The 13,262-nt window shown below is 39.0% G+C and overlaps 1 protein-coding gene across 7 annotated transcripts in view; it reads left to right on the top strand.

Moving 5' to 3' along the window:
- NAV3 (neuron navigator 3) overlaps positions 1-13,262 on the top strand; it is a 445,847-nt gene that overhangs the window by 261,867 nt on the left and 170,718 nt on the right. The window lies entirely within an intron of this gene.

Below are 13,262 nucleotides of genomic sequence, written 5' to 3'. Positions count from 1 at the left end.
AGTTGATTTTGACAAGACAGAGCTGAAATGACTGCATGGGAACATTATTCAGCAAAAGAGGCGTATGTGAATGAGAACACATATTGTTTCATTGTAGGAACAAAAACAATTCCTCTTCCTGTATAACTATAATTTTTGTTTATCAATGTATAATCAATGATTACAAAACAATTTAAAGTAATTACAGTGAACAGAACATTACTGTAATAACTTACCTACAATATTTTAGCTTAATCTTAAATATGTACTGTATATTTTTAATTATTGCAACAATATGGCTCTGTGCAAACAATTTAGCATCAGCGCCGATATGGAACATGTCTTTATCATTGATTAAAAATGAATGTTGATTGTGAAAGCAGATACAGGGATAAGGTTTGAGAGCTTTTTAGCAATTTCTGTGGAAACTTGAAGAGGCTTTCATGTTAAATAGAATATGGCCTACCCAGGCCCAATGTTTATTTCATTTAATGTAGGAGGTTCTTCATGGTGACAAGCCCCATAAACTGTGAAACCGATGATTCCACTACAGCGTTTTATTAATCTTTTCCTTTTTGTATTTTTCTTGTCTTTCTGCAAGAGCTATTTTTGCTGCCACAATGAGGAGTAACAATAAATCCCTTTATATGATGAGAAAATTGTGTTCATGTAGTGAACTGAGCAGTGCAAAATTTATATTGTCTGGAATGTGACGACTGCATATATCTTCCTAGAAGCTCAGCTACTTCCTGCCTTAGGCTGAAATCCTGTGTATACCTACCTGTAGTTGAGCACAGTGGGACTTACTATATGAGTCAAAATGCACAGGATTGTGTCATTAAAAATATGAATGCTTGGGCAACCATATAAGAGGTCCCTTCCACACTACAACCCTTTCACTATAGTCCACATCTCCTGATTTATGAACTGTGAGTAATCTTGCAAGTATTAAGCCCTACCAGTTAACAATCATCTTGAAAACTCTCCTCAAGCAGCACATCTCAAAACTGAGACACCTTTAGGCAATATTTTCTGACCACTGTCAACTGAAGTTTTAGATCCTGGAAGTAACAGAGACAGGAATGAGAGCATAATCTATAATTAGGTACTCTTTTTCAGAGTAGTAATGTATTTATATACCACAAGGAAGTGGAGGAAAGTGAAACAATTGCGTGCAGAGCTGAGGCACTGGAAATTAATTCAGAGAAAAAGCATGGACAGGTAGAATCTTTTTGATCAACGGAAATGTGAGAAAGTAGAATTATTTTATAATTCATTTTTAAGTACAGTCATGTAGTTAATTTGTTAGGAGATGGTTGACAGTGCCAATTGGCCTGATTATCCATGTACCAAAGCTGTAGTTTTTCAACCTGCAAGAGAAATGAGTGAGTTTGACCAAATGGCAAGCCAAAGTTATGCCTAGCTTTACTGTCACAGACATAATAGGAAGGGCTAGTGTAGCAATACATGGTTTCATGTCTGAAATATAGGTGATTAGAAAGAAGACCCCTATGGTTTTACTCAAATAAGACAATAAAATGCCTGCTAATGGTCCAAAAGGGGAAATGAATACACATGTGAATGTTGGCTTGCTGTTATATTTGAACCAGAAACCGTATTCTAAAAGAAGTCCTGGTAAGTTTAAAAACAAGCTTGTTTGTAGTTTAAAACAAGCTTGTTTTTCAACTTACTGTCCAATCTGAATATAACAATTAGCATACAAAAGATCAGAGAAAAAGGAGGTGTAATATACCACTTTAGGGCTCCTTACAGAACATATACATGTTGTTAAATTATGGTTTTTTCTTCAGTACAAACTGAGCTAGTGCCTTCTTCTTGGCTGGGAATTTGCTGCTGGATGAGAACTGTGTGAAGTCCACAGTTGCTGATTTTATCCAGATTCAAAGCATACTACCTAACATTTTTGCACCATTTGCTAGTCTAGATTCCCAAATATCCCCTCCCCCTTAAGACTGCATCTCTTACCCTGAAACCAAGACATAAGGCAAAATGTTTAGTCTGGAATTAAAGAATAAGAAATAAAGAGTATTACTACTCCTAAATGCCATTAACTTGTAAGACATAGGGTTGGCCCCTTAGGGGCTCCACCATAGAAATTGATTCTGAAAAGGGCTGCATGAGTCAAAATGGCTGGGAATCCCTGCTTTAACTAATAGACATGTTTAGGAGTGATGGTTTAATCAGTTGAGATGACTGGAAAGTGTTTTTGAATATCAGCCAATGTACTTATTTTAAAAAATGCTTCTAATTGCTTTAGAAATTATTTGGACCATTCCACATGCAGATCAGGTCTTGAGAGAGCAAGGTAGTTTTATATAGTGAATGGGTGGGAATACAGTCAATTCTGGAAGACAAGACAAGTTTTAATATTTCAGTTTAACACATTTTTGGAATATCAGAAGTCTATTAGTTTTAACTTTGTCTTTTGGGTAAATTAAAGTTTAAAAAGAATAAATGGGATACAGTGATGAATACTTTATTAAGTGAGATAATGTAACAGTAATTGTTAGCAATTTGTACTGAAGATAAAAATTGGTTATAGATTAGAGTGGGTTAAAGGACATGCAGAAAGAATATATGTGATTCTACAGACCATAGTTTCGAAACCAACATGGATGAATGAAAAATCCACACCATTTAAACAAATCCCAAGCTTCAATTGATAGATGTAAAAGTTTGAAATGACACAATTTACATTTACTGTGTGTCTCTAAAAGAAAGAGCTGTGTTAATCCCTTTCGGCATAGAAAACAGATTCATTTTTGTATGAGTTTTTGTGGTTATAAACCCACTTCTTTACATGTGATAATAAATGCTCAGGTATACAGCATAGTTACATAATTGTGGGAGTGGAATGAAATATAATAGGATCAAGAAAGATGCAAATCATGCACCTTGCCTTAAATTTTCAAAGCGCTGCATAAAGTGATGCAGGTGTTCCAGATCTTTCAGTGTGTAAAAGCATTAACTCTGCTTTCCAAAAGTCAGTTTCCTTGAATTCAAAATCTTCTCTGAGAATATTTCATTTGCTACAGTAGAGAAAATTCTTCTATTAATATAAGTAATGTGCCACGAATCCCTCATCTGTTCATATCTCTGCTAATGGATTGGAATTTGTAGATATACAATTCAAGTATTTCTCTTTCTAGTCTTCCTTTGTAATATCCTTGTTCAAGAAATGCAATCTTTAAATCCCACACAGTATGTCCTAAAAGTTTGAAATGCATTACAGTGGGTCGTCAGTATCTGCAGAGATTTGGTTCCATGACCCCCCCCATAGATAACATCCCCCCCCCCCACACACACACACAGATGGTCAAATTTACCTATGATAGATGGCAGCCAGGCTGAGAAAAGTCTCGGGGCAGTAAGGGAGGCTTCTGCTGTGATTTGGCTCAAAAGGGGAAGCTGCTATATATCCAAGAAGCAGGGAGAATATAAGCATGTGGGTTTTTGTGTGTGGGGGGGGAAGCTTACCACCCCCTCCCCCTTCACTGATTGAAATCAGTCCTAAGCAGGAATTAACTAAGGCAGGCAGAAACAGCATGTGCCTGACTCTGGAAACAGCATGTGCCTGACACTAGGTTTCCTAATGCTGCCTTCCATCCCCCCACTCCTCCACCCTAGGCCTCATTGAAATCAATCCCAGACAGGTGCTCACTGAGGGGTGAAACAGACAGCCCCTTTATGATGGCTTCCTGGCGGCTTAGGGCCATGTTGTTTAGACAACGCACGTCCTCAAGCCGGCAGGAAGCTAGTATGAAGCTGCTGGCCCACCCATGCACTGGGTAGCTTTGTGGCTCTCCATCCGTGTTGGCATTTATACACCATATACCGCAGGAGTGCCACAAAGCTGTGTGCAGTGAGAAAGCTGGCTTTTTGCCAGCTCAAAAAGGAGAGGGGCTTTCTGCCACTTCTTTTGGGCTGGCAAAAATCCGGGTCAGGGCCATGACAACCACATGCCATGGCTCTGATCCGGTGATCAAAAGGGCAGTATCAAGCCACTCCTTCAGGACTGTCTGTTTTGGCCCTAAGGCAGGCACTGGTTCTCAAACTGTGGTATGAGACCCTCAGGTAAGGCACAAGAGTTACTTAAGGGAGAATTGGAGGCCCTGACTTCCTCTTCTCTTCCTCTAATTCCCACACTTTTTCTGTCCTGGAGGGGAAGAGAAAAGCAAGTAGAGCATTTGGAGTAGCCGTCTCTGCCTAAGGGGCGGGGGGAGGAGGAGGAGGAGGAGGAGGAGGGGAGAAGCTCTCTCACACACTGTGACACTCTTTTATTTCATTTCAAAAGAAAGCAGTTTAAAATAAAAGTGGTTTTTTTTCTGGCTTCACATCTGCCACTGGGACATTATTTCAGTTTTCAAAGCCAAATAGAAGGGGATTTTGTCCATTTTATCCAGGTCTTTACTCATACAGCTAACTACTTTTAGCCAACTGGTCAGTTGTGTCATGGGATGTGCTCTTTGAGTATCCATGGTTTACTTCTATTTGCAGACTTGTGACTGTGTCCGCTAGTGACCATGCCGCTATAACCTTGAATGAAGCACACTGAAAGTCTAGGGATCCAGAAATGGGCAAGCTTGACCCAAAAGCTGTTGCAGTAGTTCAGTAATAGATTGGAAGGCAGATTTTTGAAATGGTTTGATCTTCGGATTTGGACATTATATTGCCCAATTTCTACACTGAAAAGAGCTGGGAATACACAAGTGAATCCAGATAACTTCCAGTAGAAGTTGTAGAGAAGAGTAACAGGCAATGTCACATGTGTGGTATGTTATCTAGAGATGTTTAAATAATTCTTAAAGGGGTGTTTTGTTTATCTGTCTAAATTCTGATATAAACAGGCTTTATTTGCACTCTTTGGATGGATATGTGAAATAGAATGTAGTTATCCATCACATGCAGCTTTTTTCTCAAACTTGCAGTGTGGACATTTGCTTTAAAATGAATTGAGAACTACATATTTTATAGCAATAGCAATAGCAAGTACATTTCTATACTGCTTATCAGTGCACTTAAGCACCCCCTAAATGGTTTACAATATGTAAGCTAATTGCCCTCAAGAAGCTGGGTACTCATTTTAGCAATCTATGAAAGGATGCAAGGCTGAGTGGACCTTGGAGTCCCTGGGACTGAACTCACAACCTTGTGGTTGCAAATGACTGCAGTACCGGCATTTAACCACTGCACCACCAGGGCTTTCCATATGCAGACACATGCTCTTTAAGAACATACACATGTAGAGATGCATATTTTGTGGCAAAATACATTCACAAAATAGAAATTTGATTTGGATGTTTTTAAAAATTGAAGGAGATTTTTTTAAAAAAATAATGGATAGACCAGACTGTACTTATGGATGAAGATGTGCAATCTGTCTCTAATTTTATCTTTTGCCATAATATACTAAGAAATCAGACTTAGACAAATATGAAAATATTTTTTTCTGTAATATTCCACTAACACAAATTAAAGTATTTTGATGCTGGACCTTGCATAAACCATAAACCAGCAAGGTTTAATTCTCAATTGACCCTTTAAAAAGCCAGCTCCCAGTTATCATGATGTTTATTCAATATAGAGAATTGTGTTATGTCAGAAAAAAATTAAATTTAGATTCTATGCTAAATGGAGATATATAGAAATTCACTGATGGGTCATAGATTTTGAAACATTTGCCCATGGTTTATAGAGATATGTAACAGGGTACAGAAGGAGAGAGAGAGGGAGCCAAGTGATTCCTCTTAGAATATATAAAGCTATGTGTTTGCATTCTGTTTTATATTTTCATCCTACACTTCCTCAAAGAATGGCTGATAGGGGTAATTCTTCTTCCAAGAGCTTCAGATATACTTAGCATAGAAAATAATTTGCCTGTTGCTAGCTAGTAACTAGCCTTATGGATGATGTGGGATTTGTATCTAGGATTTCCATAGTTATTATTATTACTTGTTGTTGTTAATTGCCCCGAAACCAACCTCAACACATGATGATGCTATAGATAAGACATCTCCAACACTTCTATCTTCAACCATTCTGCTCAGCTTCTGCAGGTTCAGGCCTATGACCTCCCTAATTTAGTCTAACCATCCGGCATGCAGTTTTTCTCTCTGCGTTGCTTTCTAACTTTCTTAGCTTTATTGCCTTTCTAATGAGTCATACCTTCTTATGATGCCAAAGTAGGACTGCCTCGTATTGTTAATATTCCTTCCTCTTATTTTCACTCCTCCTTCTTCTGAGTCTTCACATGATAATTTCTGCATACAAATAGAACAAATAGGATGATCGTATGCAGCCTTGCCTAACCTCTTTGGCTTTTGGAAAGAATTCTGTTTCTCCATATTCTGTTCTAGCAGTAGCCTCTTGTCCTAAGTACAAATTCCTCATCAGGACTATGAAATGTAGTGGCACTGGCATTTCTTTAAGAGAATTGTATTGTCTATGCATCAAAGACTTGGCTATAGAACATGCTGATATTCTTCTGGATTTCTTGGTTAACTCAATTATCCATTGTATCTTTGTAATGTTGTCCCTAATAATTCTTCCTTTCCTGAACCCTATTTCCATCTTTGAGATTTCTCTCTCTCCGTACATTGAGTAGAGTCTATGCTGCAGAATTTTAAGCATAATTTTGCTTGCATGGGAAATTAATGCTATGGTCCTATACTTACTACAGTCTTTTGTGTCTCCTTTTTTGTAGATGGGGATGTATATTGATTGTTTCCCATATGTTGCCCACTATTTTGTTTTCCACATATTTTAGCTAACACTTGAGTTGATTCTGTCTGGGTGGATTATAGAAATTCAATTGGAATATCATCTATTCCTGGTGATTTATTCTTCCCAATTTCTCTTATTGCAGTTTCCACCTCCTTTATAGAATTTGGAATTCATCTTTATATGAACATACAAAAAAAAGACAACATACAAACCTTAAAACAACACTGAACAGCATTAAAAGCTCACCCCAGTCAGTTTCCAAAAGCTTGACAGCATAAAAATGTCTTGACTTGCTGACTGAAGGAGAGCAAGGATGGGGCCATTCTGGCCTCCTGAGGAACGAGTTCAAAGTCTGCAAGCAACCACTAAGGTGCTCTCCCTTGTCCCCACCAAAGGAACCTGAAAGGGTTCCTAGCCAAACCCCAATCTGCCATATTGCACTACCTTGGGTTTAATGTCCAAGGTTTGCAATATGTCCATAATCATCTTTTTCCCCAGATAAAAATCAACCCAATTTTTATAGCAGTTCAAACTATTGGAAGTGTTCTGGTTCTGAAACTGTACTAATCCTTCCCTTTCTAACTATTTCTAGATTCTAACACTGATTTCACACATAAGGTTGAAAATTACCTTTGAGGCTCTCTTATGCTATTTATGTGAATGTGTGATTCTTGCTAATGTGGAAAAGATGCATTTGTAATTCAAATGAGTAGTCTGATTGATGTAGATTTACATTTGCATTACAAACTGATTTAAGCAGAAACTATATCAGGTTTGATGTACAAAAACACCTTTACTCTGAGCTTGTAAACATAGTGGCTTGGTAACCTCTGGCAAGTAAAAAATTCTTTGCAGATGAACATCCAGATATTTCACAGCTTTTGTAAATTAGAAAATTCTTCATTTCTGGTTCAGATTTCTTGAAGTCCCACAAATGACTAAGCAAGAGGTCTAAAATAACTGTTGGTATTATATTTTGGCTTGTTTTCAAGTATGTCTTAGTTTTTGGTGCACTTAGAAAATTTTTTGCTGTTCATTTGTATTTTTTGTTTCTAGAGTATACACTTCCTGCAGGTTTTTATTTATTAATTTAATTAATCTTATTATTCTGTTCAGCACTGTGCAAATTTACAGCAATTTATAAATAAGTTTTAATAATAATAATGCTGTTGTTTTTTTAAAAAGTAAACCAACTGTCTGAATATGAAATGGCTAGAACATCCAAGTTCATGGGGCTTCAAGGCAAACAACTTATCTTATCATACAGATTTTGACACAGGAAGTATCAGTGTAAGTAGAACCCAGAGGATCAAGCAGAGTTCAGGAAAGGAAGAGGCACTAAGGATCACACTGCAAACATACAATGGCAAATGGAGTGCACCAGGGAATTCAAAAAGAAAATCAGCATGTGCTTTATAGACTATAGCAAAGCCTTTGACTGCATAAAGACATAGGAGTGCCATCACATCTGATAGTACTGATGAGGAATCGGTACTCAGGACAAGAGGCTACTGTCAGAACAGAACATGGAGAAACAGAATTGTTCCTAGTTGGCAAAGGGGTTAGAAAAGGCTGCTTTTCACCCTATCCTTTCACCCTATCTGTTCAACTTTTATGCAGAATATATTATAAGAAAAGCAGGCTTGGACACAGAAGAAGGAGGAGTGAAAATAGAAGCAAGGAATATCAACAATATAAGATATGCAGATGACACCATCGTACTAGCAGAAAACCTCAAAGACTTGGGACACCTACTAAAGAAGATCAAAGAAGAAAGTGCAAATGTAGGTTTAATGTTGAACATAAAGAAAACAAAAACAATGACCGCTGAGGACCTTCACAAGTTCAACCTAGAAAATGAAGAAATGGAAATAATACAAGAATTCCCATACCTGGGATCAAAAGTTGATAGAAATGGGGACTGAAGTCAGGAAATCAGAAGAAGATTAAGAATGGGGAGGGTGGCTATGAAAGAAGTAGAAAAGATTCTAAAATGCAAAGACATACAACTCGGCACAAAAGTTAGAACCATACAAGCCATTGTATTCCCTATTACCATGTATGGATGTGAGAGCTGGACAGTTAAGACAGATGATAGGAAGAAAATTAATTCATTTGATGTGGTGCTGAAAGAGTGCTGAGACAAAAGGACAAACAAATGGGTCCTAGAGCAGATCAAGCCAGAAACCTACCTAGAAGCCAAGATGACCAAACTGAGGCTGTCATACTTCAGACACATGAGAAGGAAGGACTCATTAGAAAATACAATAATGCTAGAAAAAGTGGGGGGAAGTAGGAAGAGAGAAAGGCCACTTGCCAAATGGATGGACTTTATTAAGGAGTTTATAGTTCTGGGATTGCAGGATTTAAGCAGAGCAGTGGAGAGCCTGGGGTCTTGGAGATGTCTTATTCATCGGGTTGCCATGAGTCAAGATCTACTCAAAGGCAGTTAACAACAGAAATCAAAGTACATTGTGCAATGCATGTATTCTGTACTGAGCTAATATTTATTTGGATTATTTATACCCCACTCTTCAGCCACAAAGGCTCTCAGAGCGATGGATTCTTTTTTTTTATCCATTTATATAACTGTGTATCCTTGGGTCTGCTACATCTAATTACACTGAAGGAAATCTCTGTGTTGTTTTTAGTGGGATCTTCTGGAGAAGTTATGATTTTTACAGAGCACCTCCCTTATTGTTCATTGGGGTGTGCAGGTACTGTAAAAACAGAGGCATTTGTCTGAACCCCGGTTCTTTCATAAACATCTGATCAGCTAATTTTGTCTACCCATCAAGCATTCTTTGTTCCCTTTCCAGTCCTGATCTGTCTTTTAAAATTCTGGTATTATCATGGGTTATAGGATTCATAATGTTGAGGTTACAGCAAGCTGTTGCATCCTTAACATGGCAGATCAGAGGCATGAACCCACCAATAAATTTACAGTTATATCACTTAGACACATTCTTGTGAAATTAAACTGGCAGTGGGCCAAACGCTGCCTGTCAAAGCTAGTACTAAAGATTTTCACCAAAAATAGTCCAAAGTCTTTGAGCCAATTTTCAATGGATGTATTTCTGGGTCAAGCTGGATAGTGCATGTGGTACATCATGTAATGATGTGTCAGATTTGAGCTACAATAAGTGGGTTAAGTTTTTGAAAAGAGAAAGAAAAAGAAGGCACAGATCTCCCCCCCCCCGCCTGCCAATACTTATTTCTTAATTGATTGTATAAAGGGATAAATCCACTATTCATTTTTCTTAATATTTTGAATTGTTGTAGTTCTGATGATGCCTTAAATCTAGAATGAAACAATCTATAAAAGCCATTCAAGGCAGCTGAAGCTATGAAACCTGTCAGGATCTATAAGGCTTATTAATAGCACGGCTTTTGGAATGTCAGAGAATAGCTAAAGCAAATCTTTGATATTTGTGGGCAAGGTTGTTCAGACACAGAATGATGATTCTTAACAGAGGAAGTACAATGCCCTGATTTCTGTTCTTGGCTAACATAGCAAGAATAATCGTTAAGTTATAAGGGTTAATTGAGGGTAGACTGCAGAACACAGACTAAGAAGATAAGATTTATGAAAATAGTTTATCTTCCTGTATAACTTAGATTGATGTTTCTGGTCAGCGGGAGAAACAAGTATTTTTATTTGGATGAAATAACTTGCTTGAAAAGAAAAAAATGTTTTCTGTACTTCTGCACAGCAAGATCAGAGTGTGGGGCAGACTCTGGGCTCATTCCCACCATTGTTTAAATCGGATCGTGTTGAATCACGATCCTATTTAAACCATGGTTCCCATTTGGGAATCGATTTGGAATCGATTCCCAAGGGCGGGGGCATGGTTTCCCCCCATTTAACCCATGTCAAAAACGAGCTGGATTTTCCAGCTCCTTTTTGGGCAAGAATTGATTTATTTGACAATAAATCGATTCAGCCCAGTGGAAACCCAGGGCGGATTCAAATCTGCCCTGGCAGCCCCTCTCCACCTCGGAGATGCCTCCCTCCCACCCATACCTCATTCCCTCCCTTCCTTCCCTCCTCCTTCCCTCCTTCCTGGGGCTCCGGGAGGCTTCGGCAGCCTGGAGGACAGTAGCAGCGGCAGCAGCAGGGAAGACTGCCGGCTGGGAGACTTTTGACGTGCCTCCATCCTGAACGCCACTGGAGGACTAAGGCACGCCAGACGGAGGCACGTCCAATGAGCCGGCAGCCTTCTCTGCTGCTGTCGCCGCTGCCGTTTCCACAGCTGGAGCCCCCAGGAAGGAGGTAAGAAGAAGGGAAGGAGGAGGAGGAGAGGAAGGAGGGAAGGAGAGAAGGAAGGAAGGAAGGAAGGAAGGAAGGAAGGAAGGAAGGAAGAGAGGGATGAGGAGGGGGAGGCATGGCAGGAGAGGCTGGGAAAGCCTCTTCTGCCATGTCAAAAAGAAACCTGTCAAAGCAGGCATTTCGATTCCTGAAAGGAATCCTGAAACCAACGCAAACATAATGGAAACCACTGTGTTTGATGAACTGGTTTCAGGATTCGGTTCAGGAATCGAATCTACAGGTAAGTGAGAATGTGCTGTCTCATAACAAGCCAATGTACCCAATCTTTTTCTTTCCTTCCCAGCAGCCTTTCACTGCATTCAGTATGTTTCTGTGATAATGAATACAGTCGGCCCTTCTTAGACACGGATTTTTTATATATGGATTCAAGCATCCACAGTTTGAAAATGTTGAAAAAAAGTATAAATTTCAAATATTAAACCTCAATTTTCCATTTTTTTTAAGGGACACCATTTTGCTATACTATATTTAATGGAACTTGAGCATCCACGGATTTTTTTATCCATGGAGGAGCTTGAAACCAAACCCCAGTGTATAACAAGGGATGAACTACAACTTCCACCAACACTATCCTGGAAAAACACTGAAGGGAAAACTTGGAGTTGCTGTTTAAAAATACTTGGGAGGTCACATGTTTCGCATCTTTGCTCTGTCTAAGGCATAAAGTAGACCTCTCATGAGAGACTATAAATAAGATCTCCTCTGTCTCATTAAATTGATAGCAGCCTAGGGGAGGGGGGGTGCTTCCTGGTCAAACTGGGACACTACAGATTGGGAATATTTTTCCTATTACTTTTGTCTTCTAATGAAAATAATGACATACTGCCACTTATTTCCAATGGAAATAATGGCTTACTGCTATTTTTTTTCAAATGAGATAAATACCCATGTATATGCGCATTTGGTTTTAATGGGAAGACATGATAGAAAAGGGTTGAAATCCTCCCTAAAGCCCCAGCCCCACTGGAATTTGTCTCCTCTTCTCAGCTACGTTTGCTGTTGTTCTGACCTTCCTAATTTTTGGAACTTTGCTACAGAGAGTAAAAAGGGCTCATATTGGGGATGTAGCATCAGATAATTAAGGGAGGGTTTCAACCCATGGAATCCAGAATCCTACCTGCCAGGAAATAAACATTCAGTACTTGGGAAAATTGGTGCCTACCCTGAAAACTGATATAAATCTCTCTCTCACACACATACACACGCTTACACTTGACATTGACTAATGGTCATATATTGACCATTACACGGAACAAAAAGAGAACAACAAAAATCTTTATACTGTATTTTAATTTCATTTTACATTGTTTTGCTTTTTGTTTTTAACCACGTTCATATTTATTTTTAAAAAACTTATGTACAAATTATTTAGCTGTTGTTTTTGTTGTTGTTGCTGTTGTTGTGTGCCTTCATTTCTAATTTATGATGACCCTAAGGCAATCCTATCATTGGGTTTTCTTTCCAAGATTTGTTCAGAGGGGTTCTTGGTCTTTGCCTTCCTCTGAGGCTGCGAGAGTATGACTTGTCCATGGTCACACAGTGGGTTTCCATGGTCAAGTGGGAATTGGAACCCTGGTCTCCAGATTTCTAACCCAATGCTCGAACTACTATAGCCTGTTTTAATTGGTTGTAAGCCTCCTTGGAGGCTCTACAAGGGGAAAGGTGGGATATAAATTACATAACTAAATAAACTTTCTATTTTTCCCTTACTTCTGCCTCACTGGCAAGGGCCCAGTGGAAAATAGCATGTCTTTGAAAAGCCAGTATTGCAAATACTTTGGACTGGAATAATGGATTGCGTAGCATTTATATCTGAATTGGATGGTTTTGAACAAGATGTTGGGTGATATTTCATGTTGGGTGACACCCAAAGCTTGGAATAGTTACCTTTTTGGACTACAGCTTCTAGAATCCCCCAGTCAGCTTAGTTATTGATCTTGCTGGCTGGGTATTCTGGGAGTTGTAGTCCAAAAAAAAAAATAACCTTCCCAAGCTCTCGGCACACACTTGTTTTAATGCCAAAGCCAAGCATAACAGAAAACTACCTTCATCATTCCCTGGGAAGTAAGGCCCTTTACACACTGCCCTGAAAGGCTGGCATGGAGGCAGAGTCAAGCATAGCATCCTCACAATGCATGCCCAACTCTGCCCCCCCCCCCCCCGGGGCACATTGACACCGTATGCCACTCCATATGGTATCATGGTGCAC

The sequence above is a fragment of the Sceloporus occidentalis genome, unplaced genomic scaffold (genome assembly GCF_023333645.1).
Source record: "Sceloporus occidentalis isolate IW3139 unplaced genomic scaffold, rSceOcc1.0.p SCAF_5, whole genome shotgun sequence".
In the NCBI taxonomy this organism is placed as follows: domain Eukaryota; kingdom Metazoa; phylum Chordata; class Lepidosauria; order Squamata; family Phrynosomatidae; genus Sceloporus; species Sceloporus occidentalis.
Note: the sequence above shows the minus strand (reverse complement) of the source record. Positions and strands in the feature narration are given on the sequence as shown.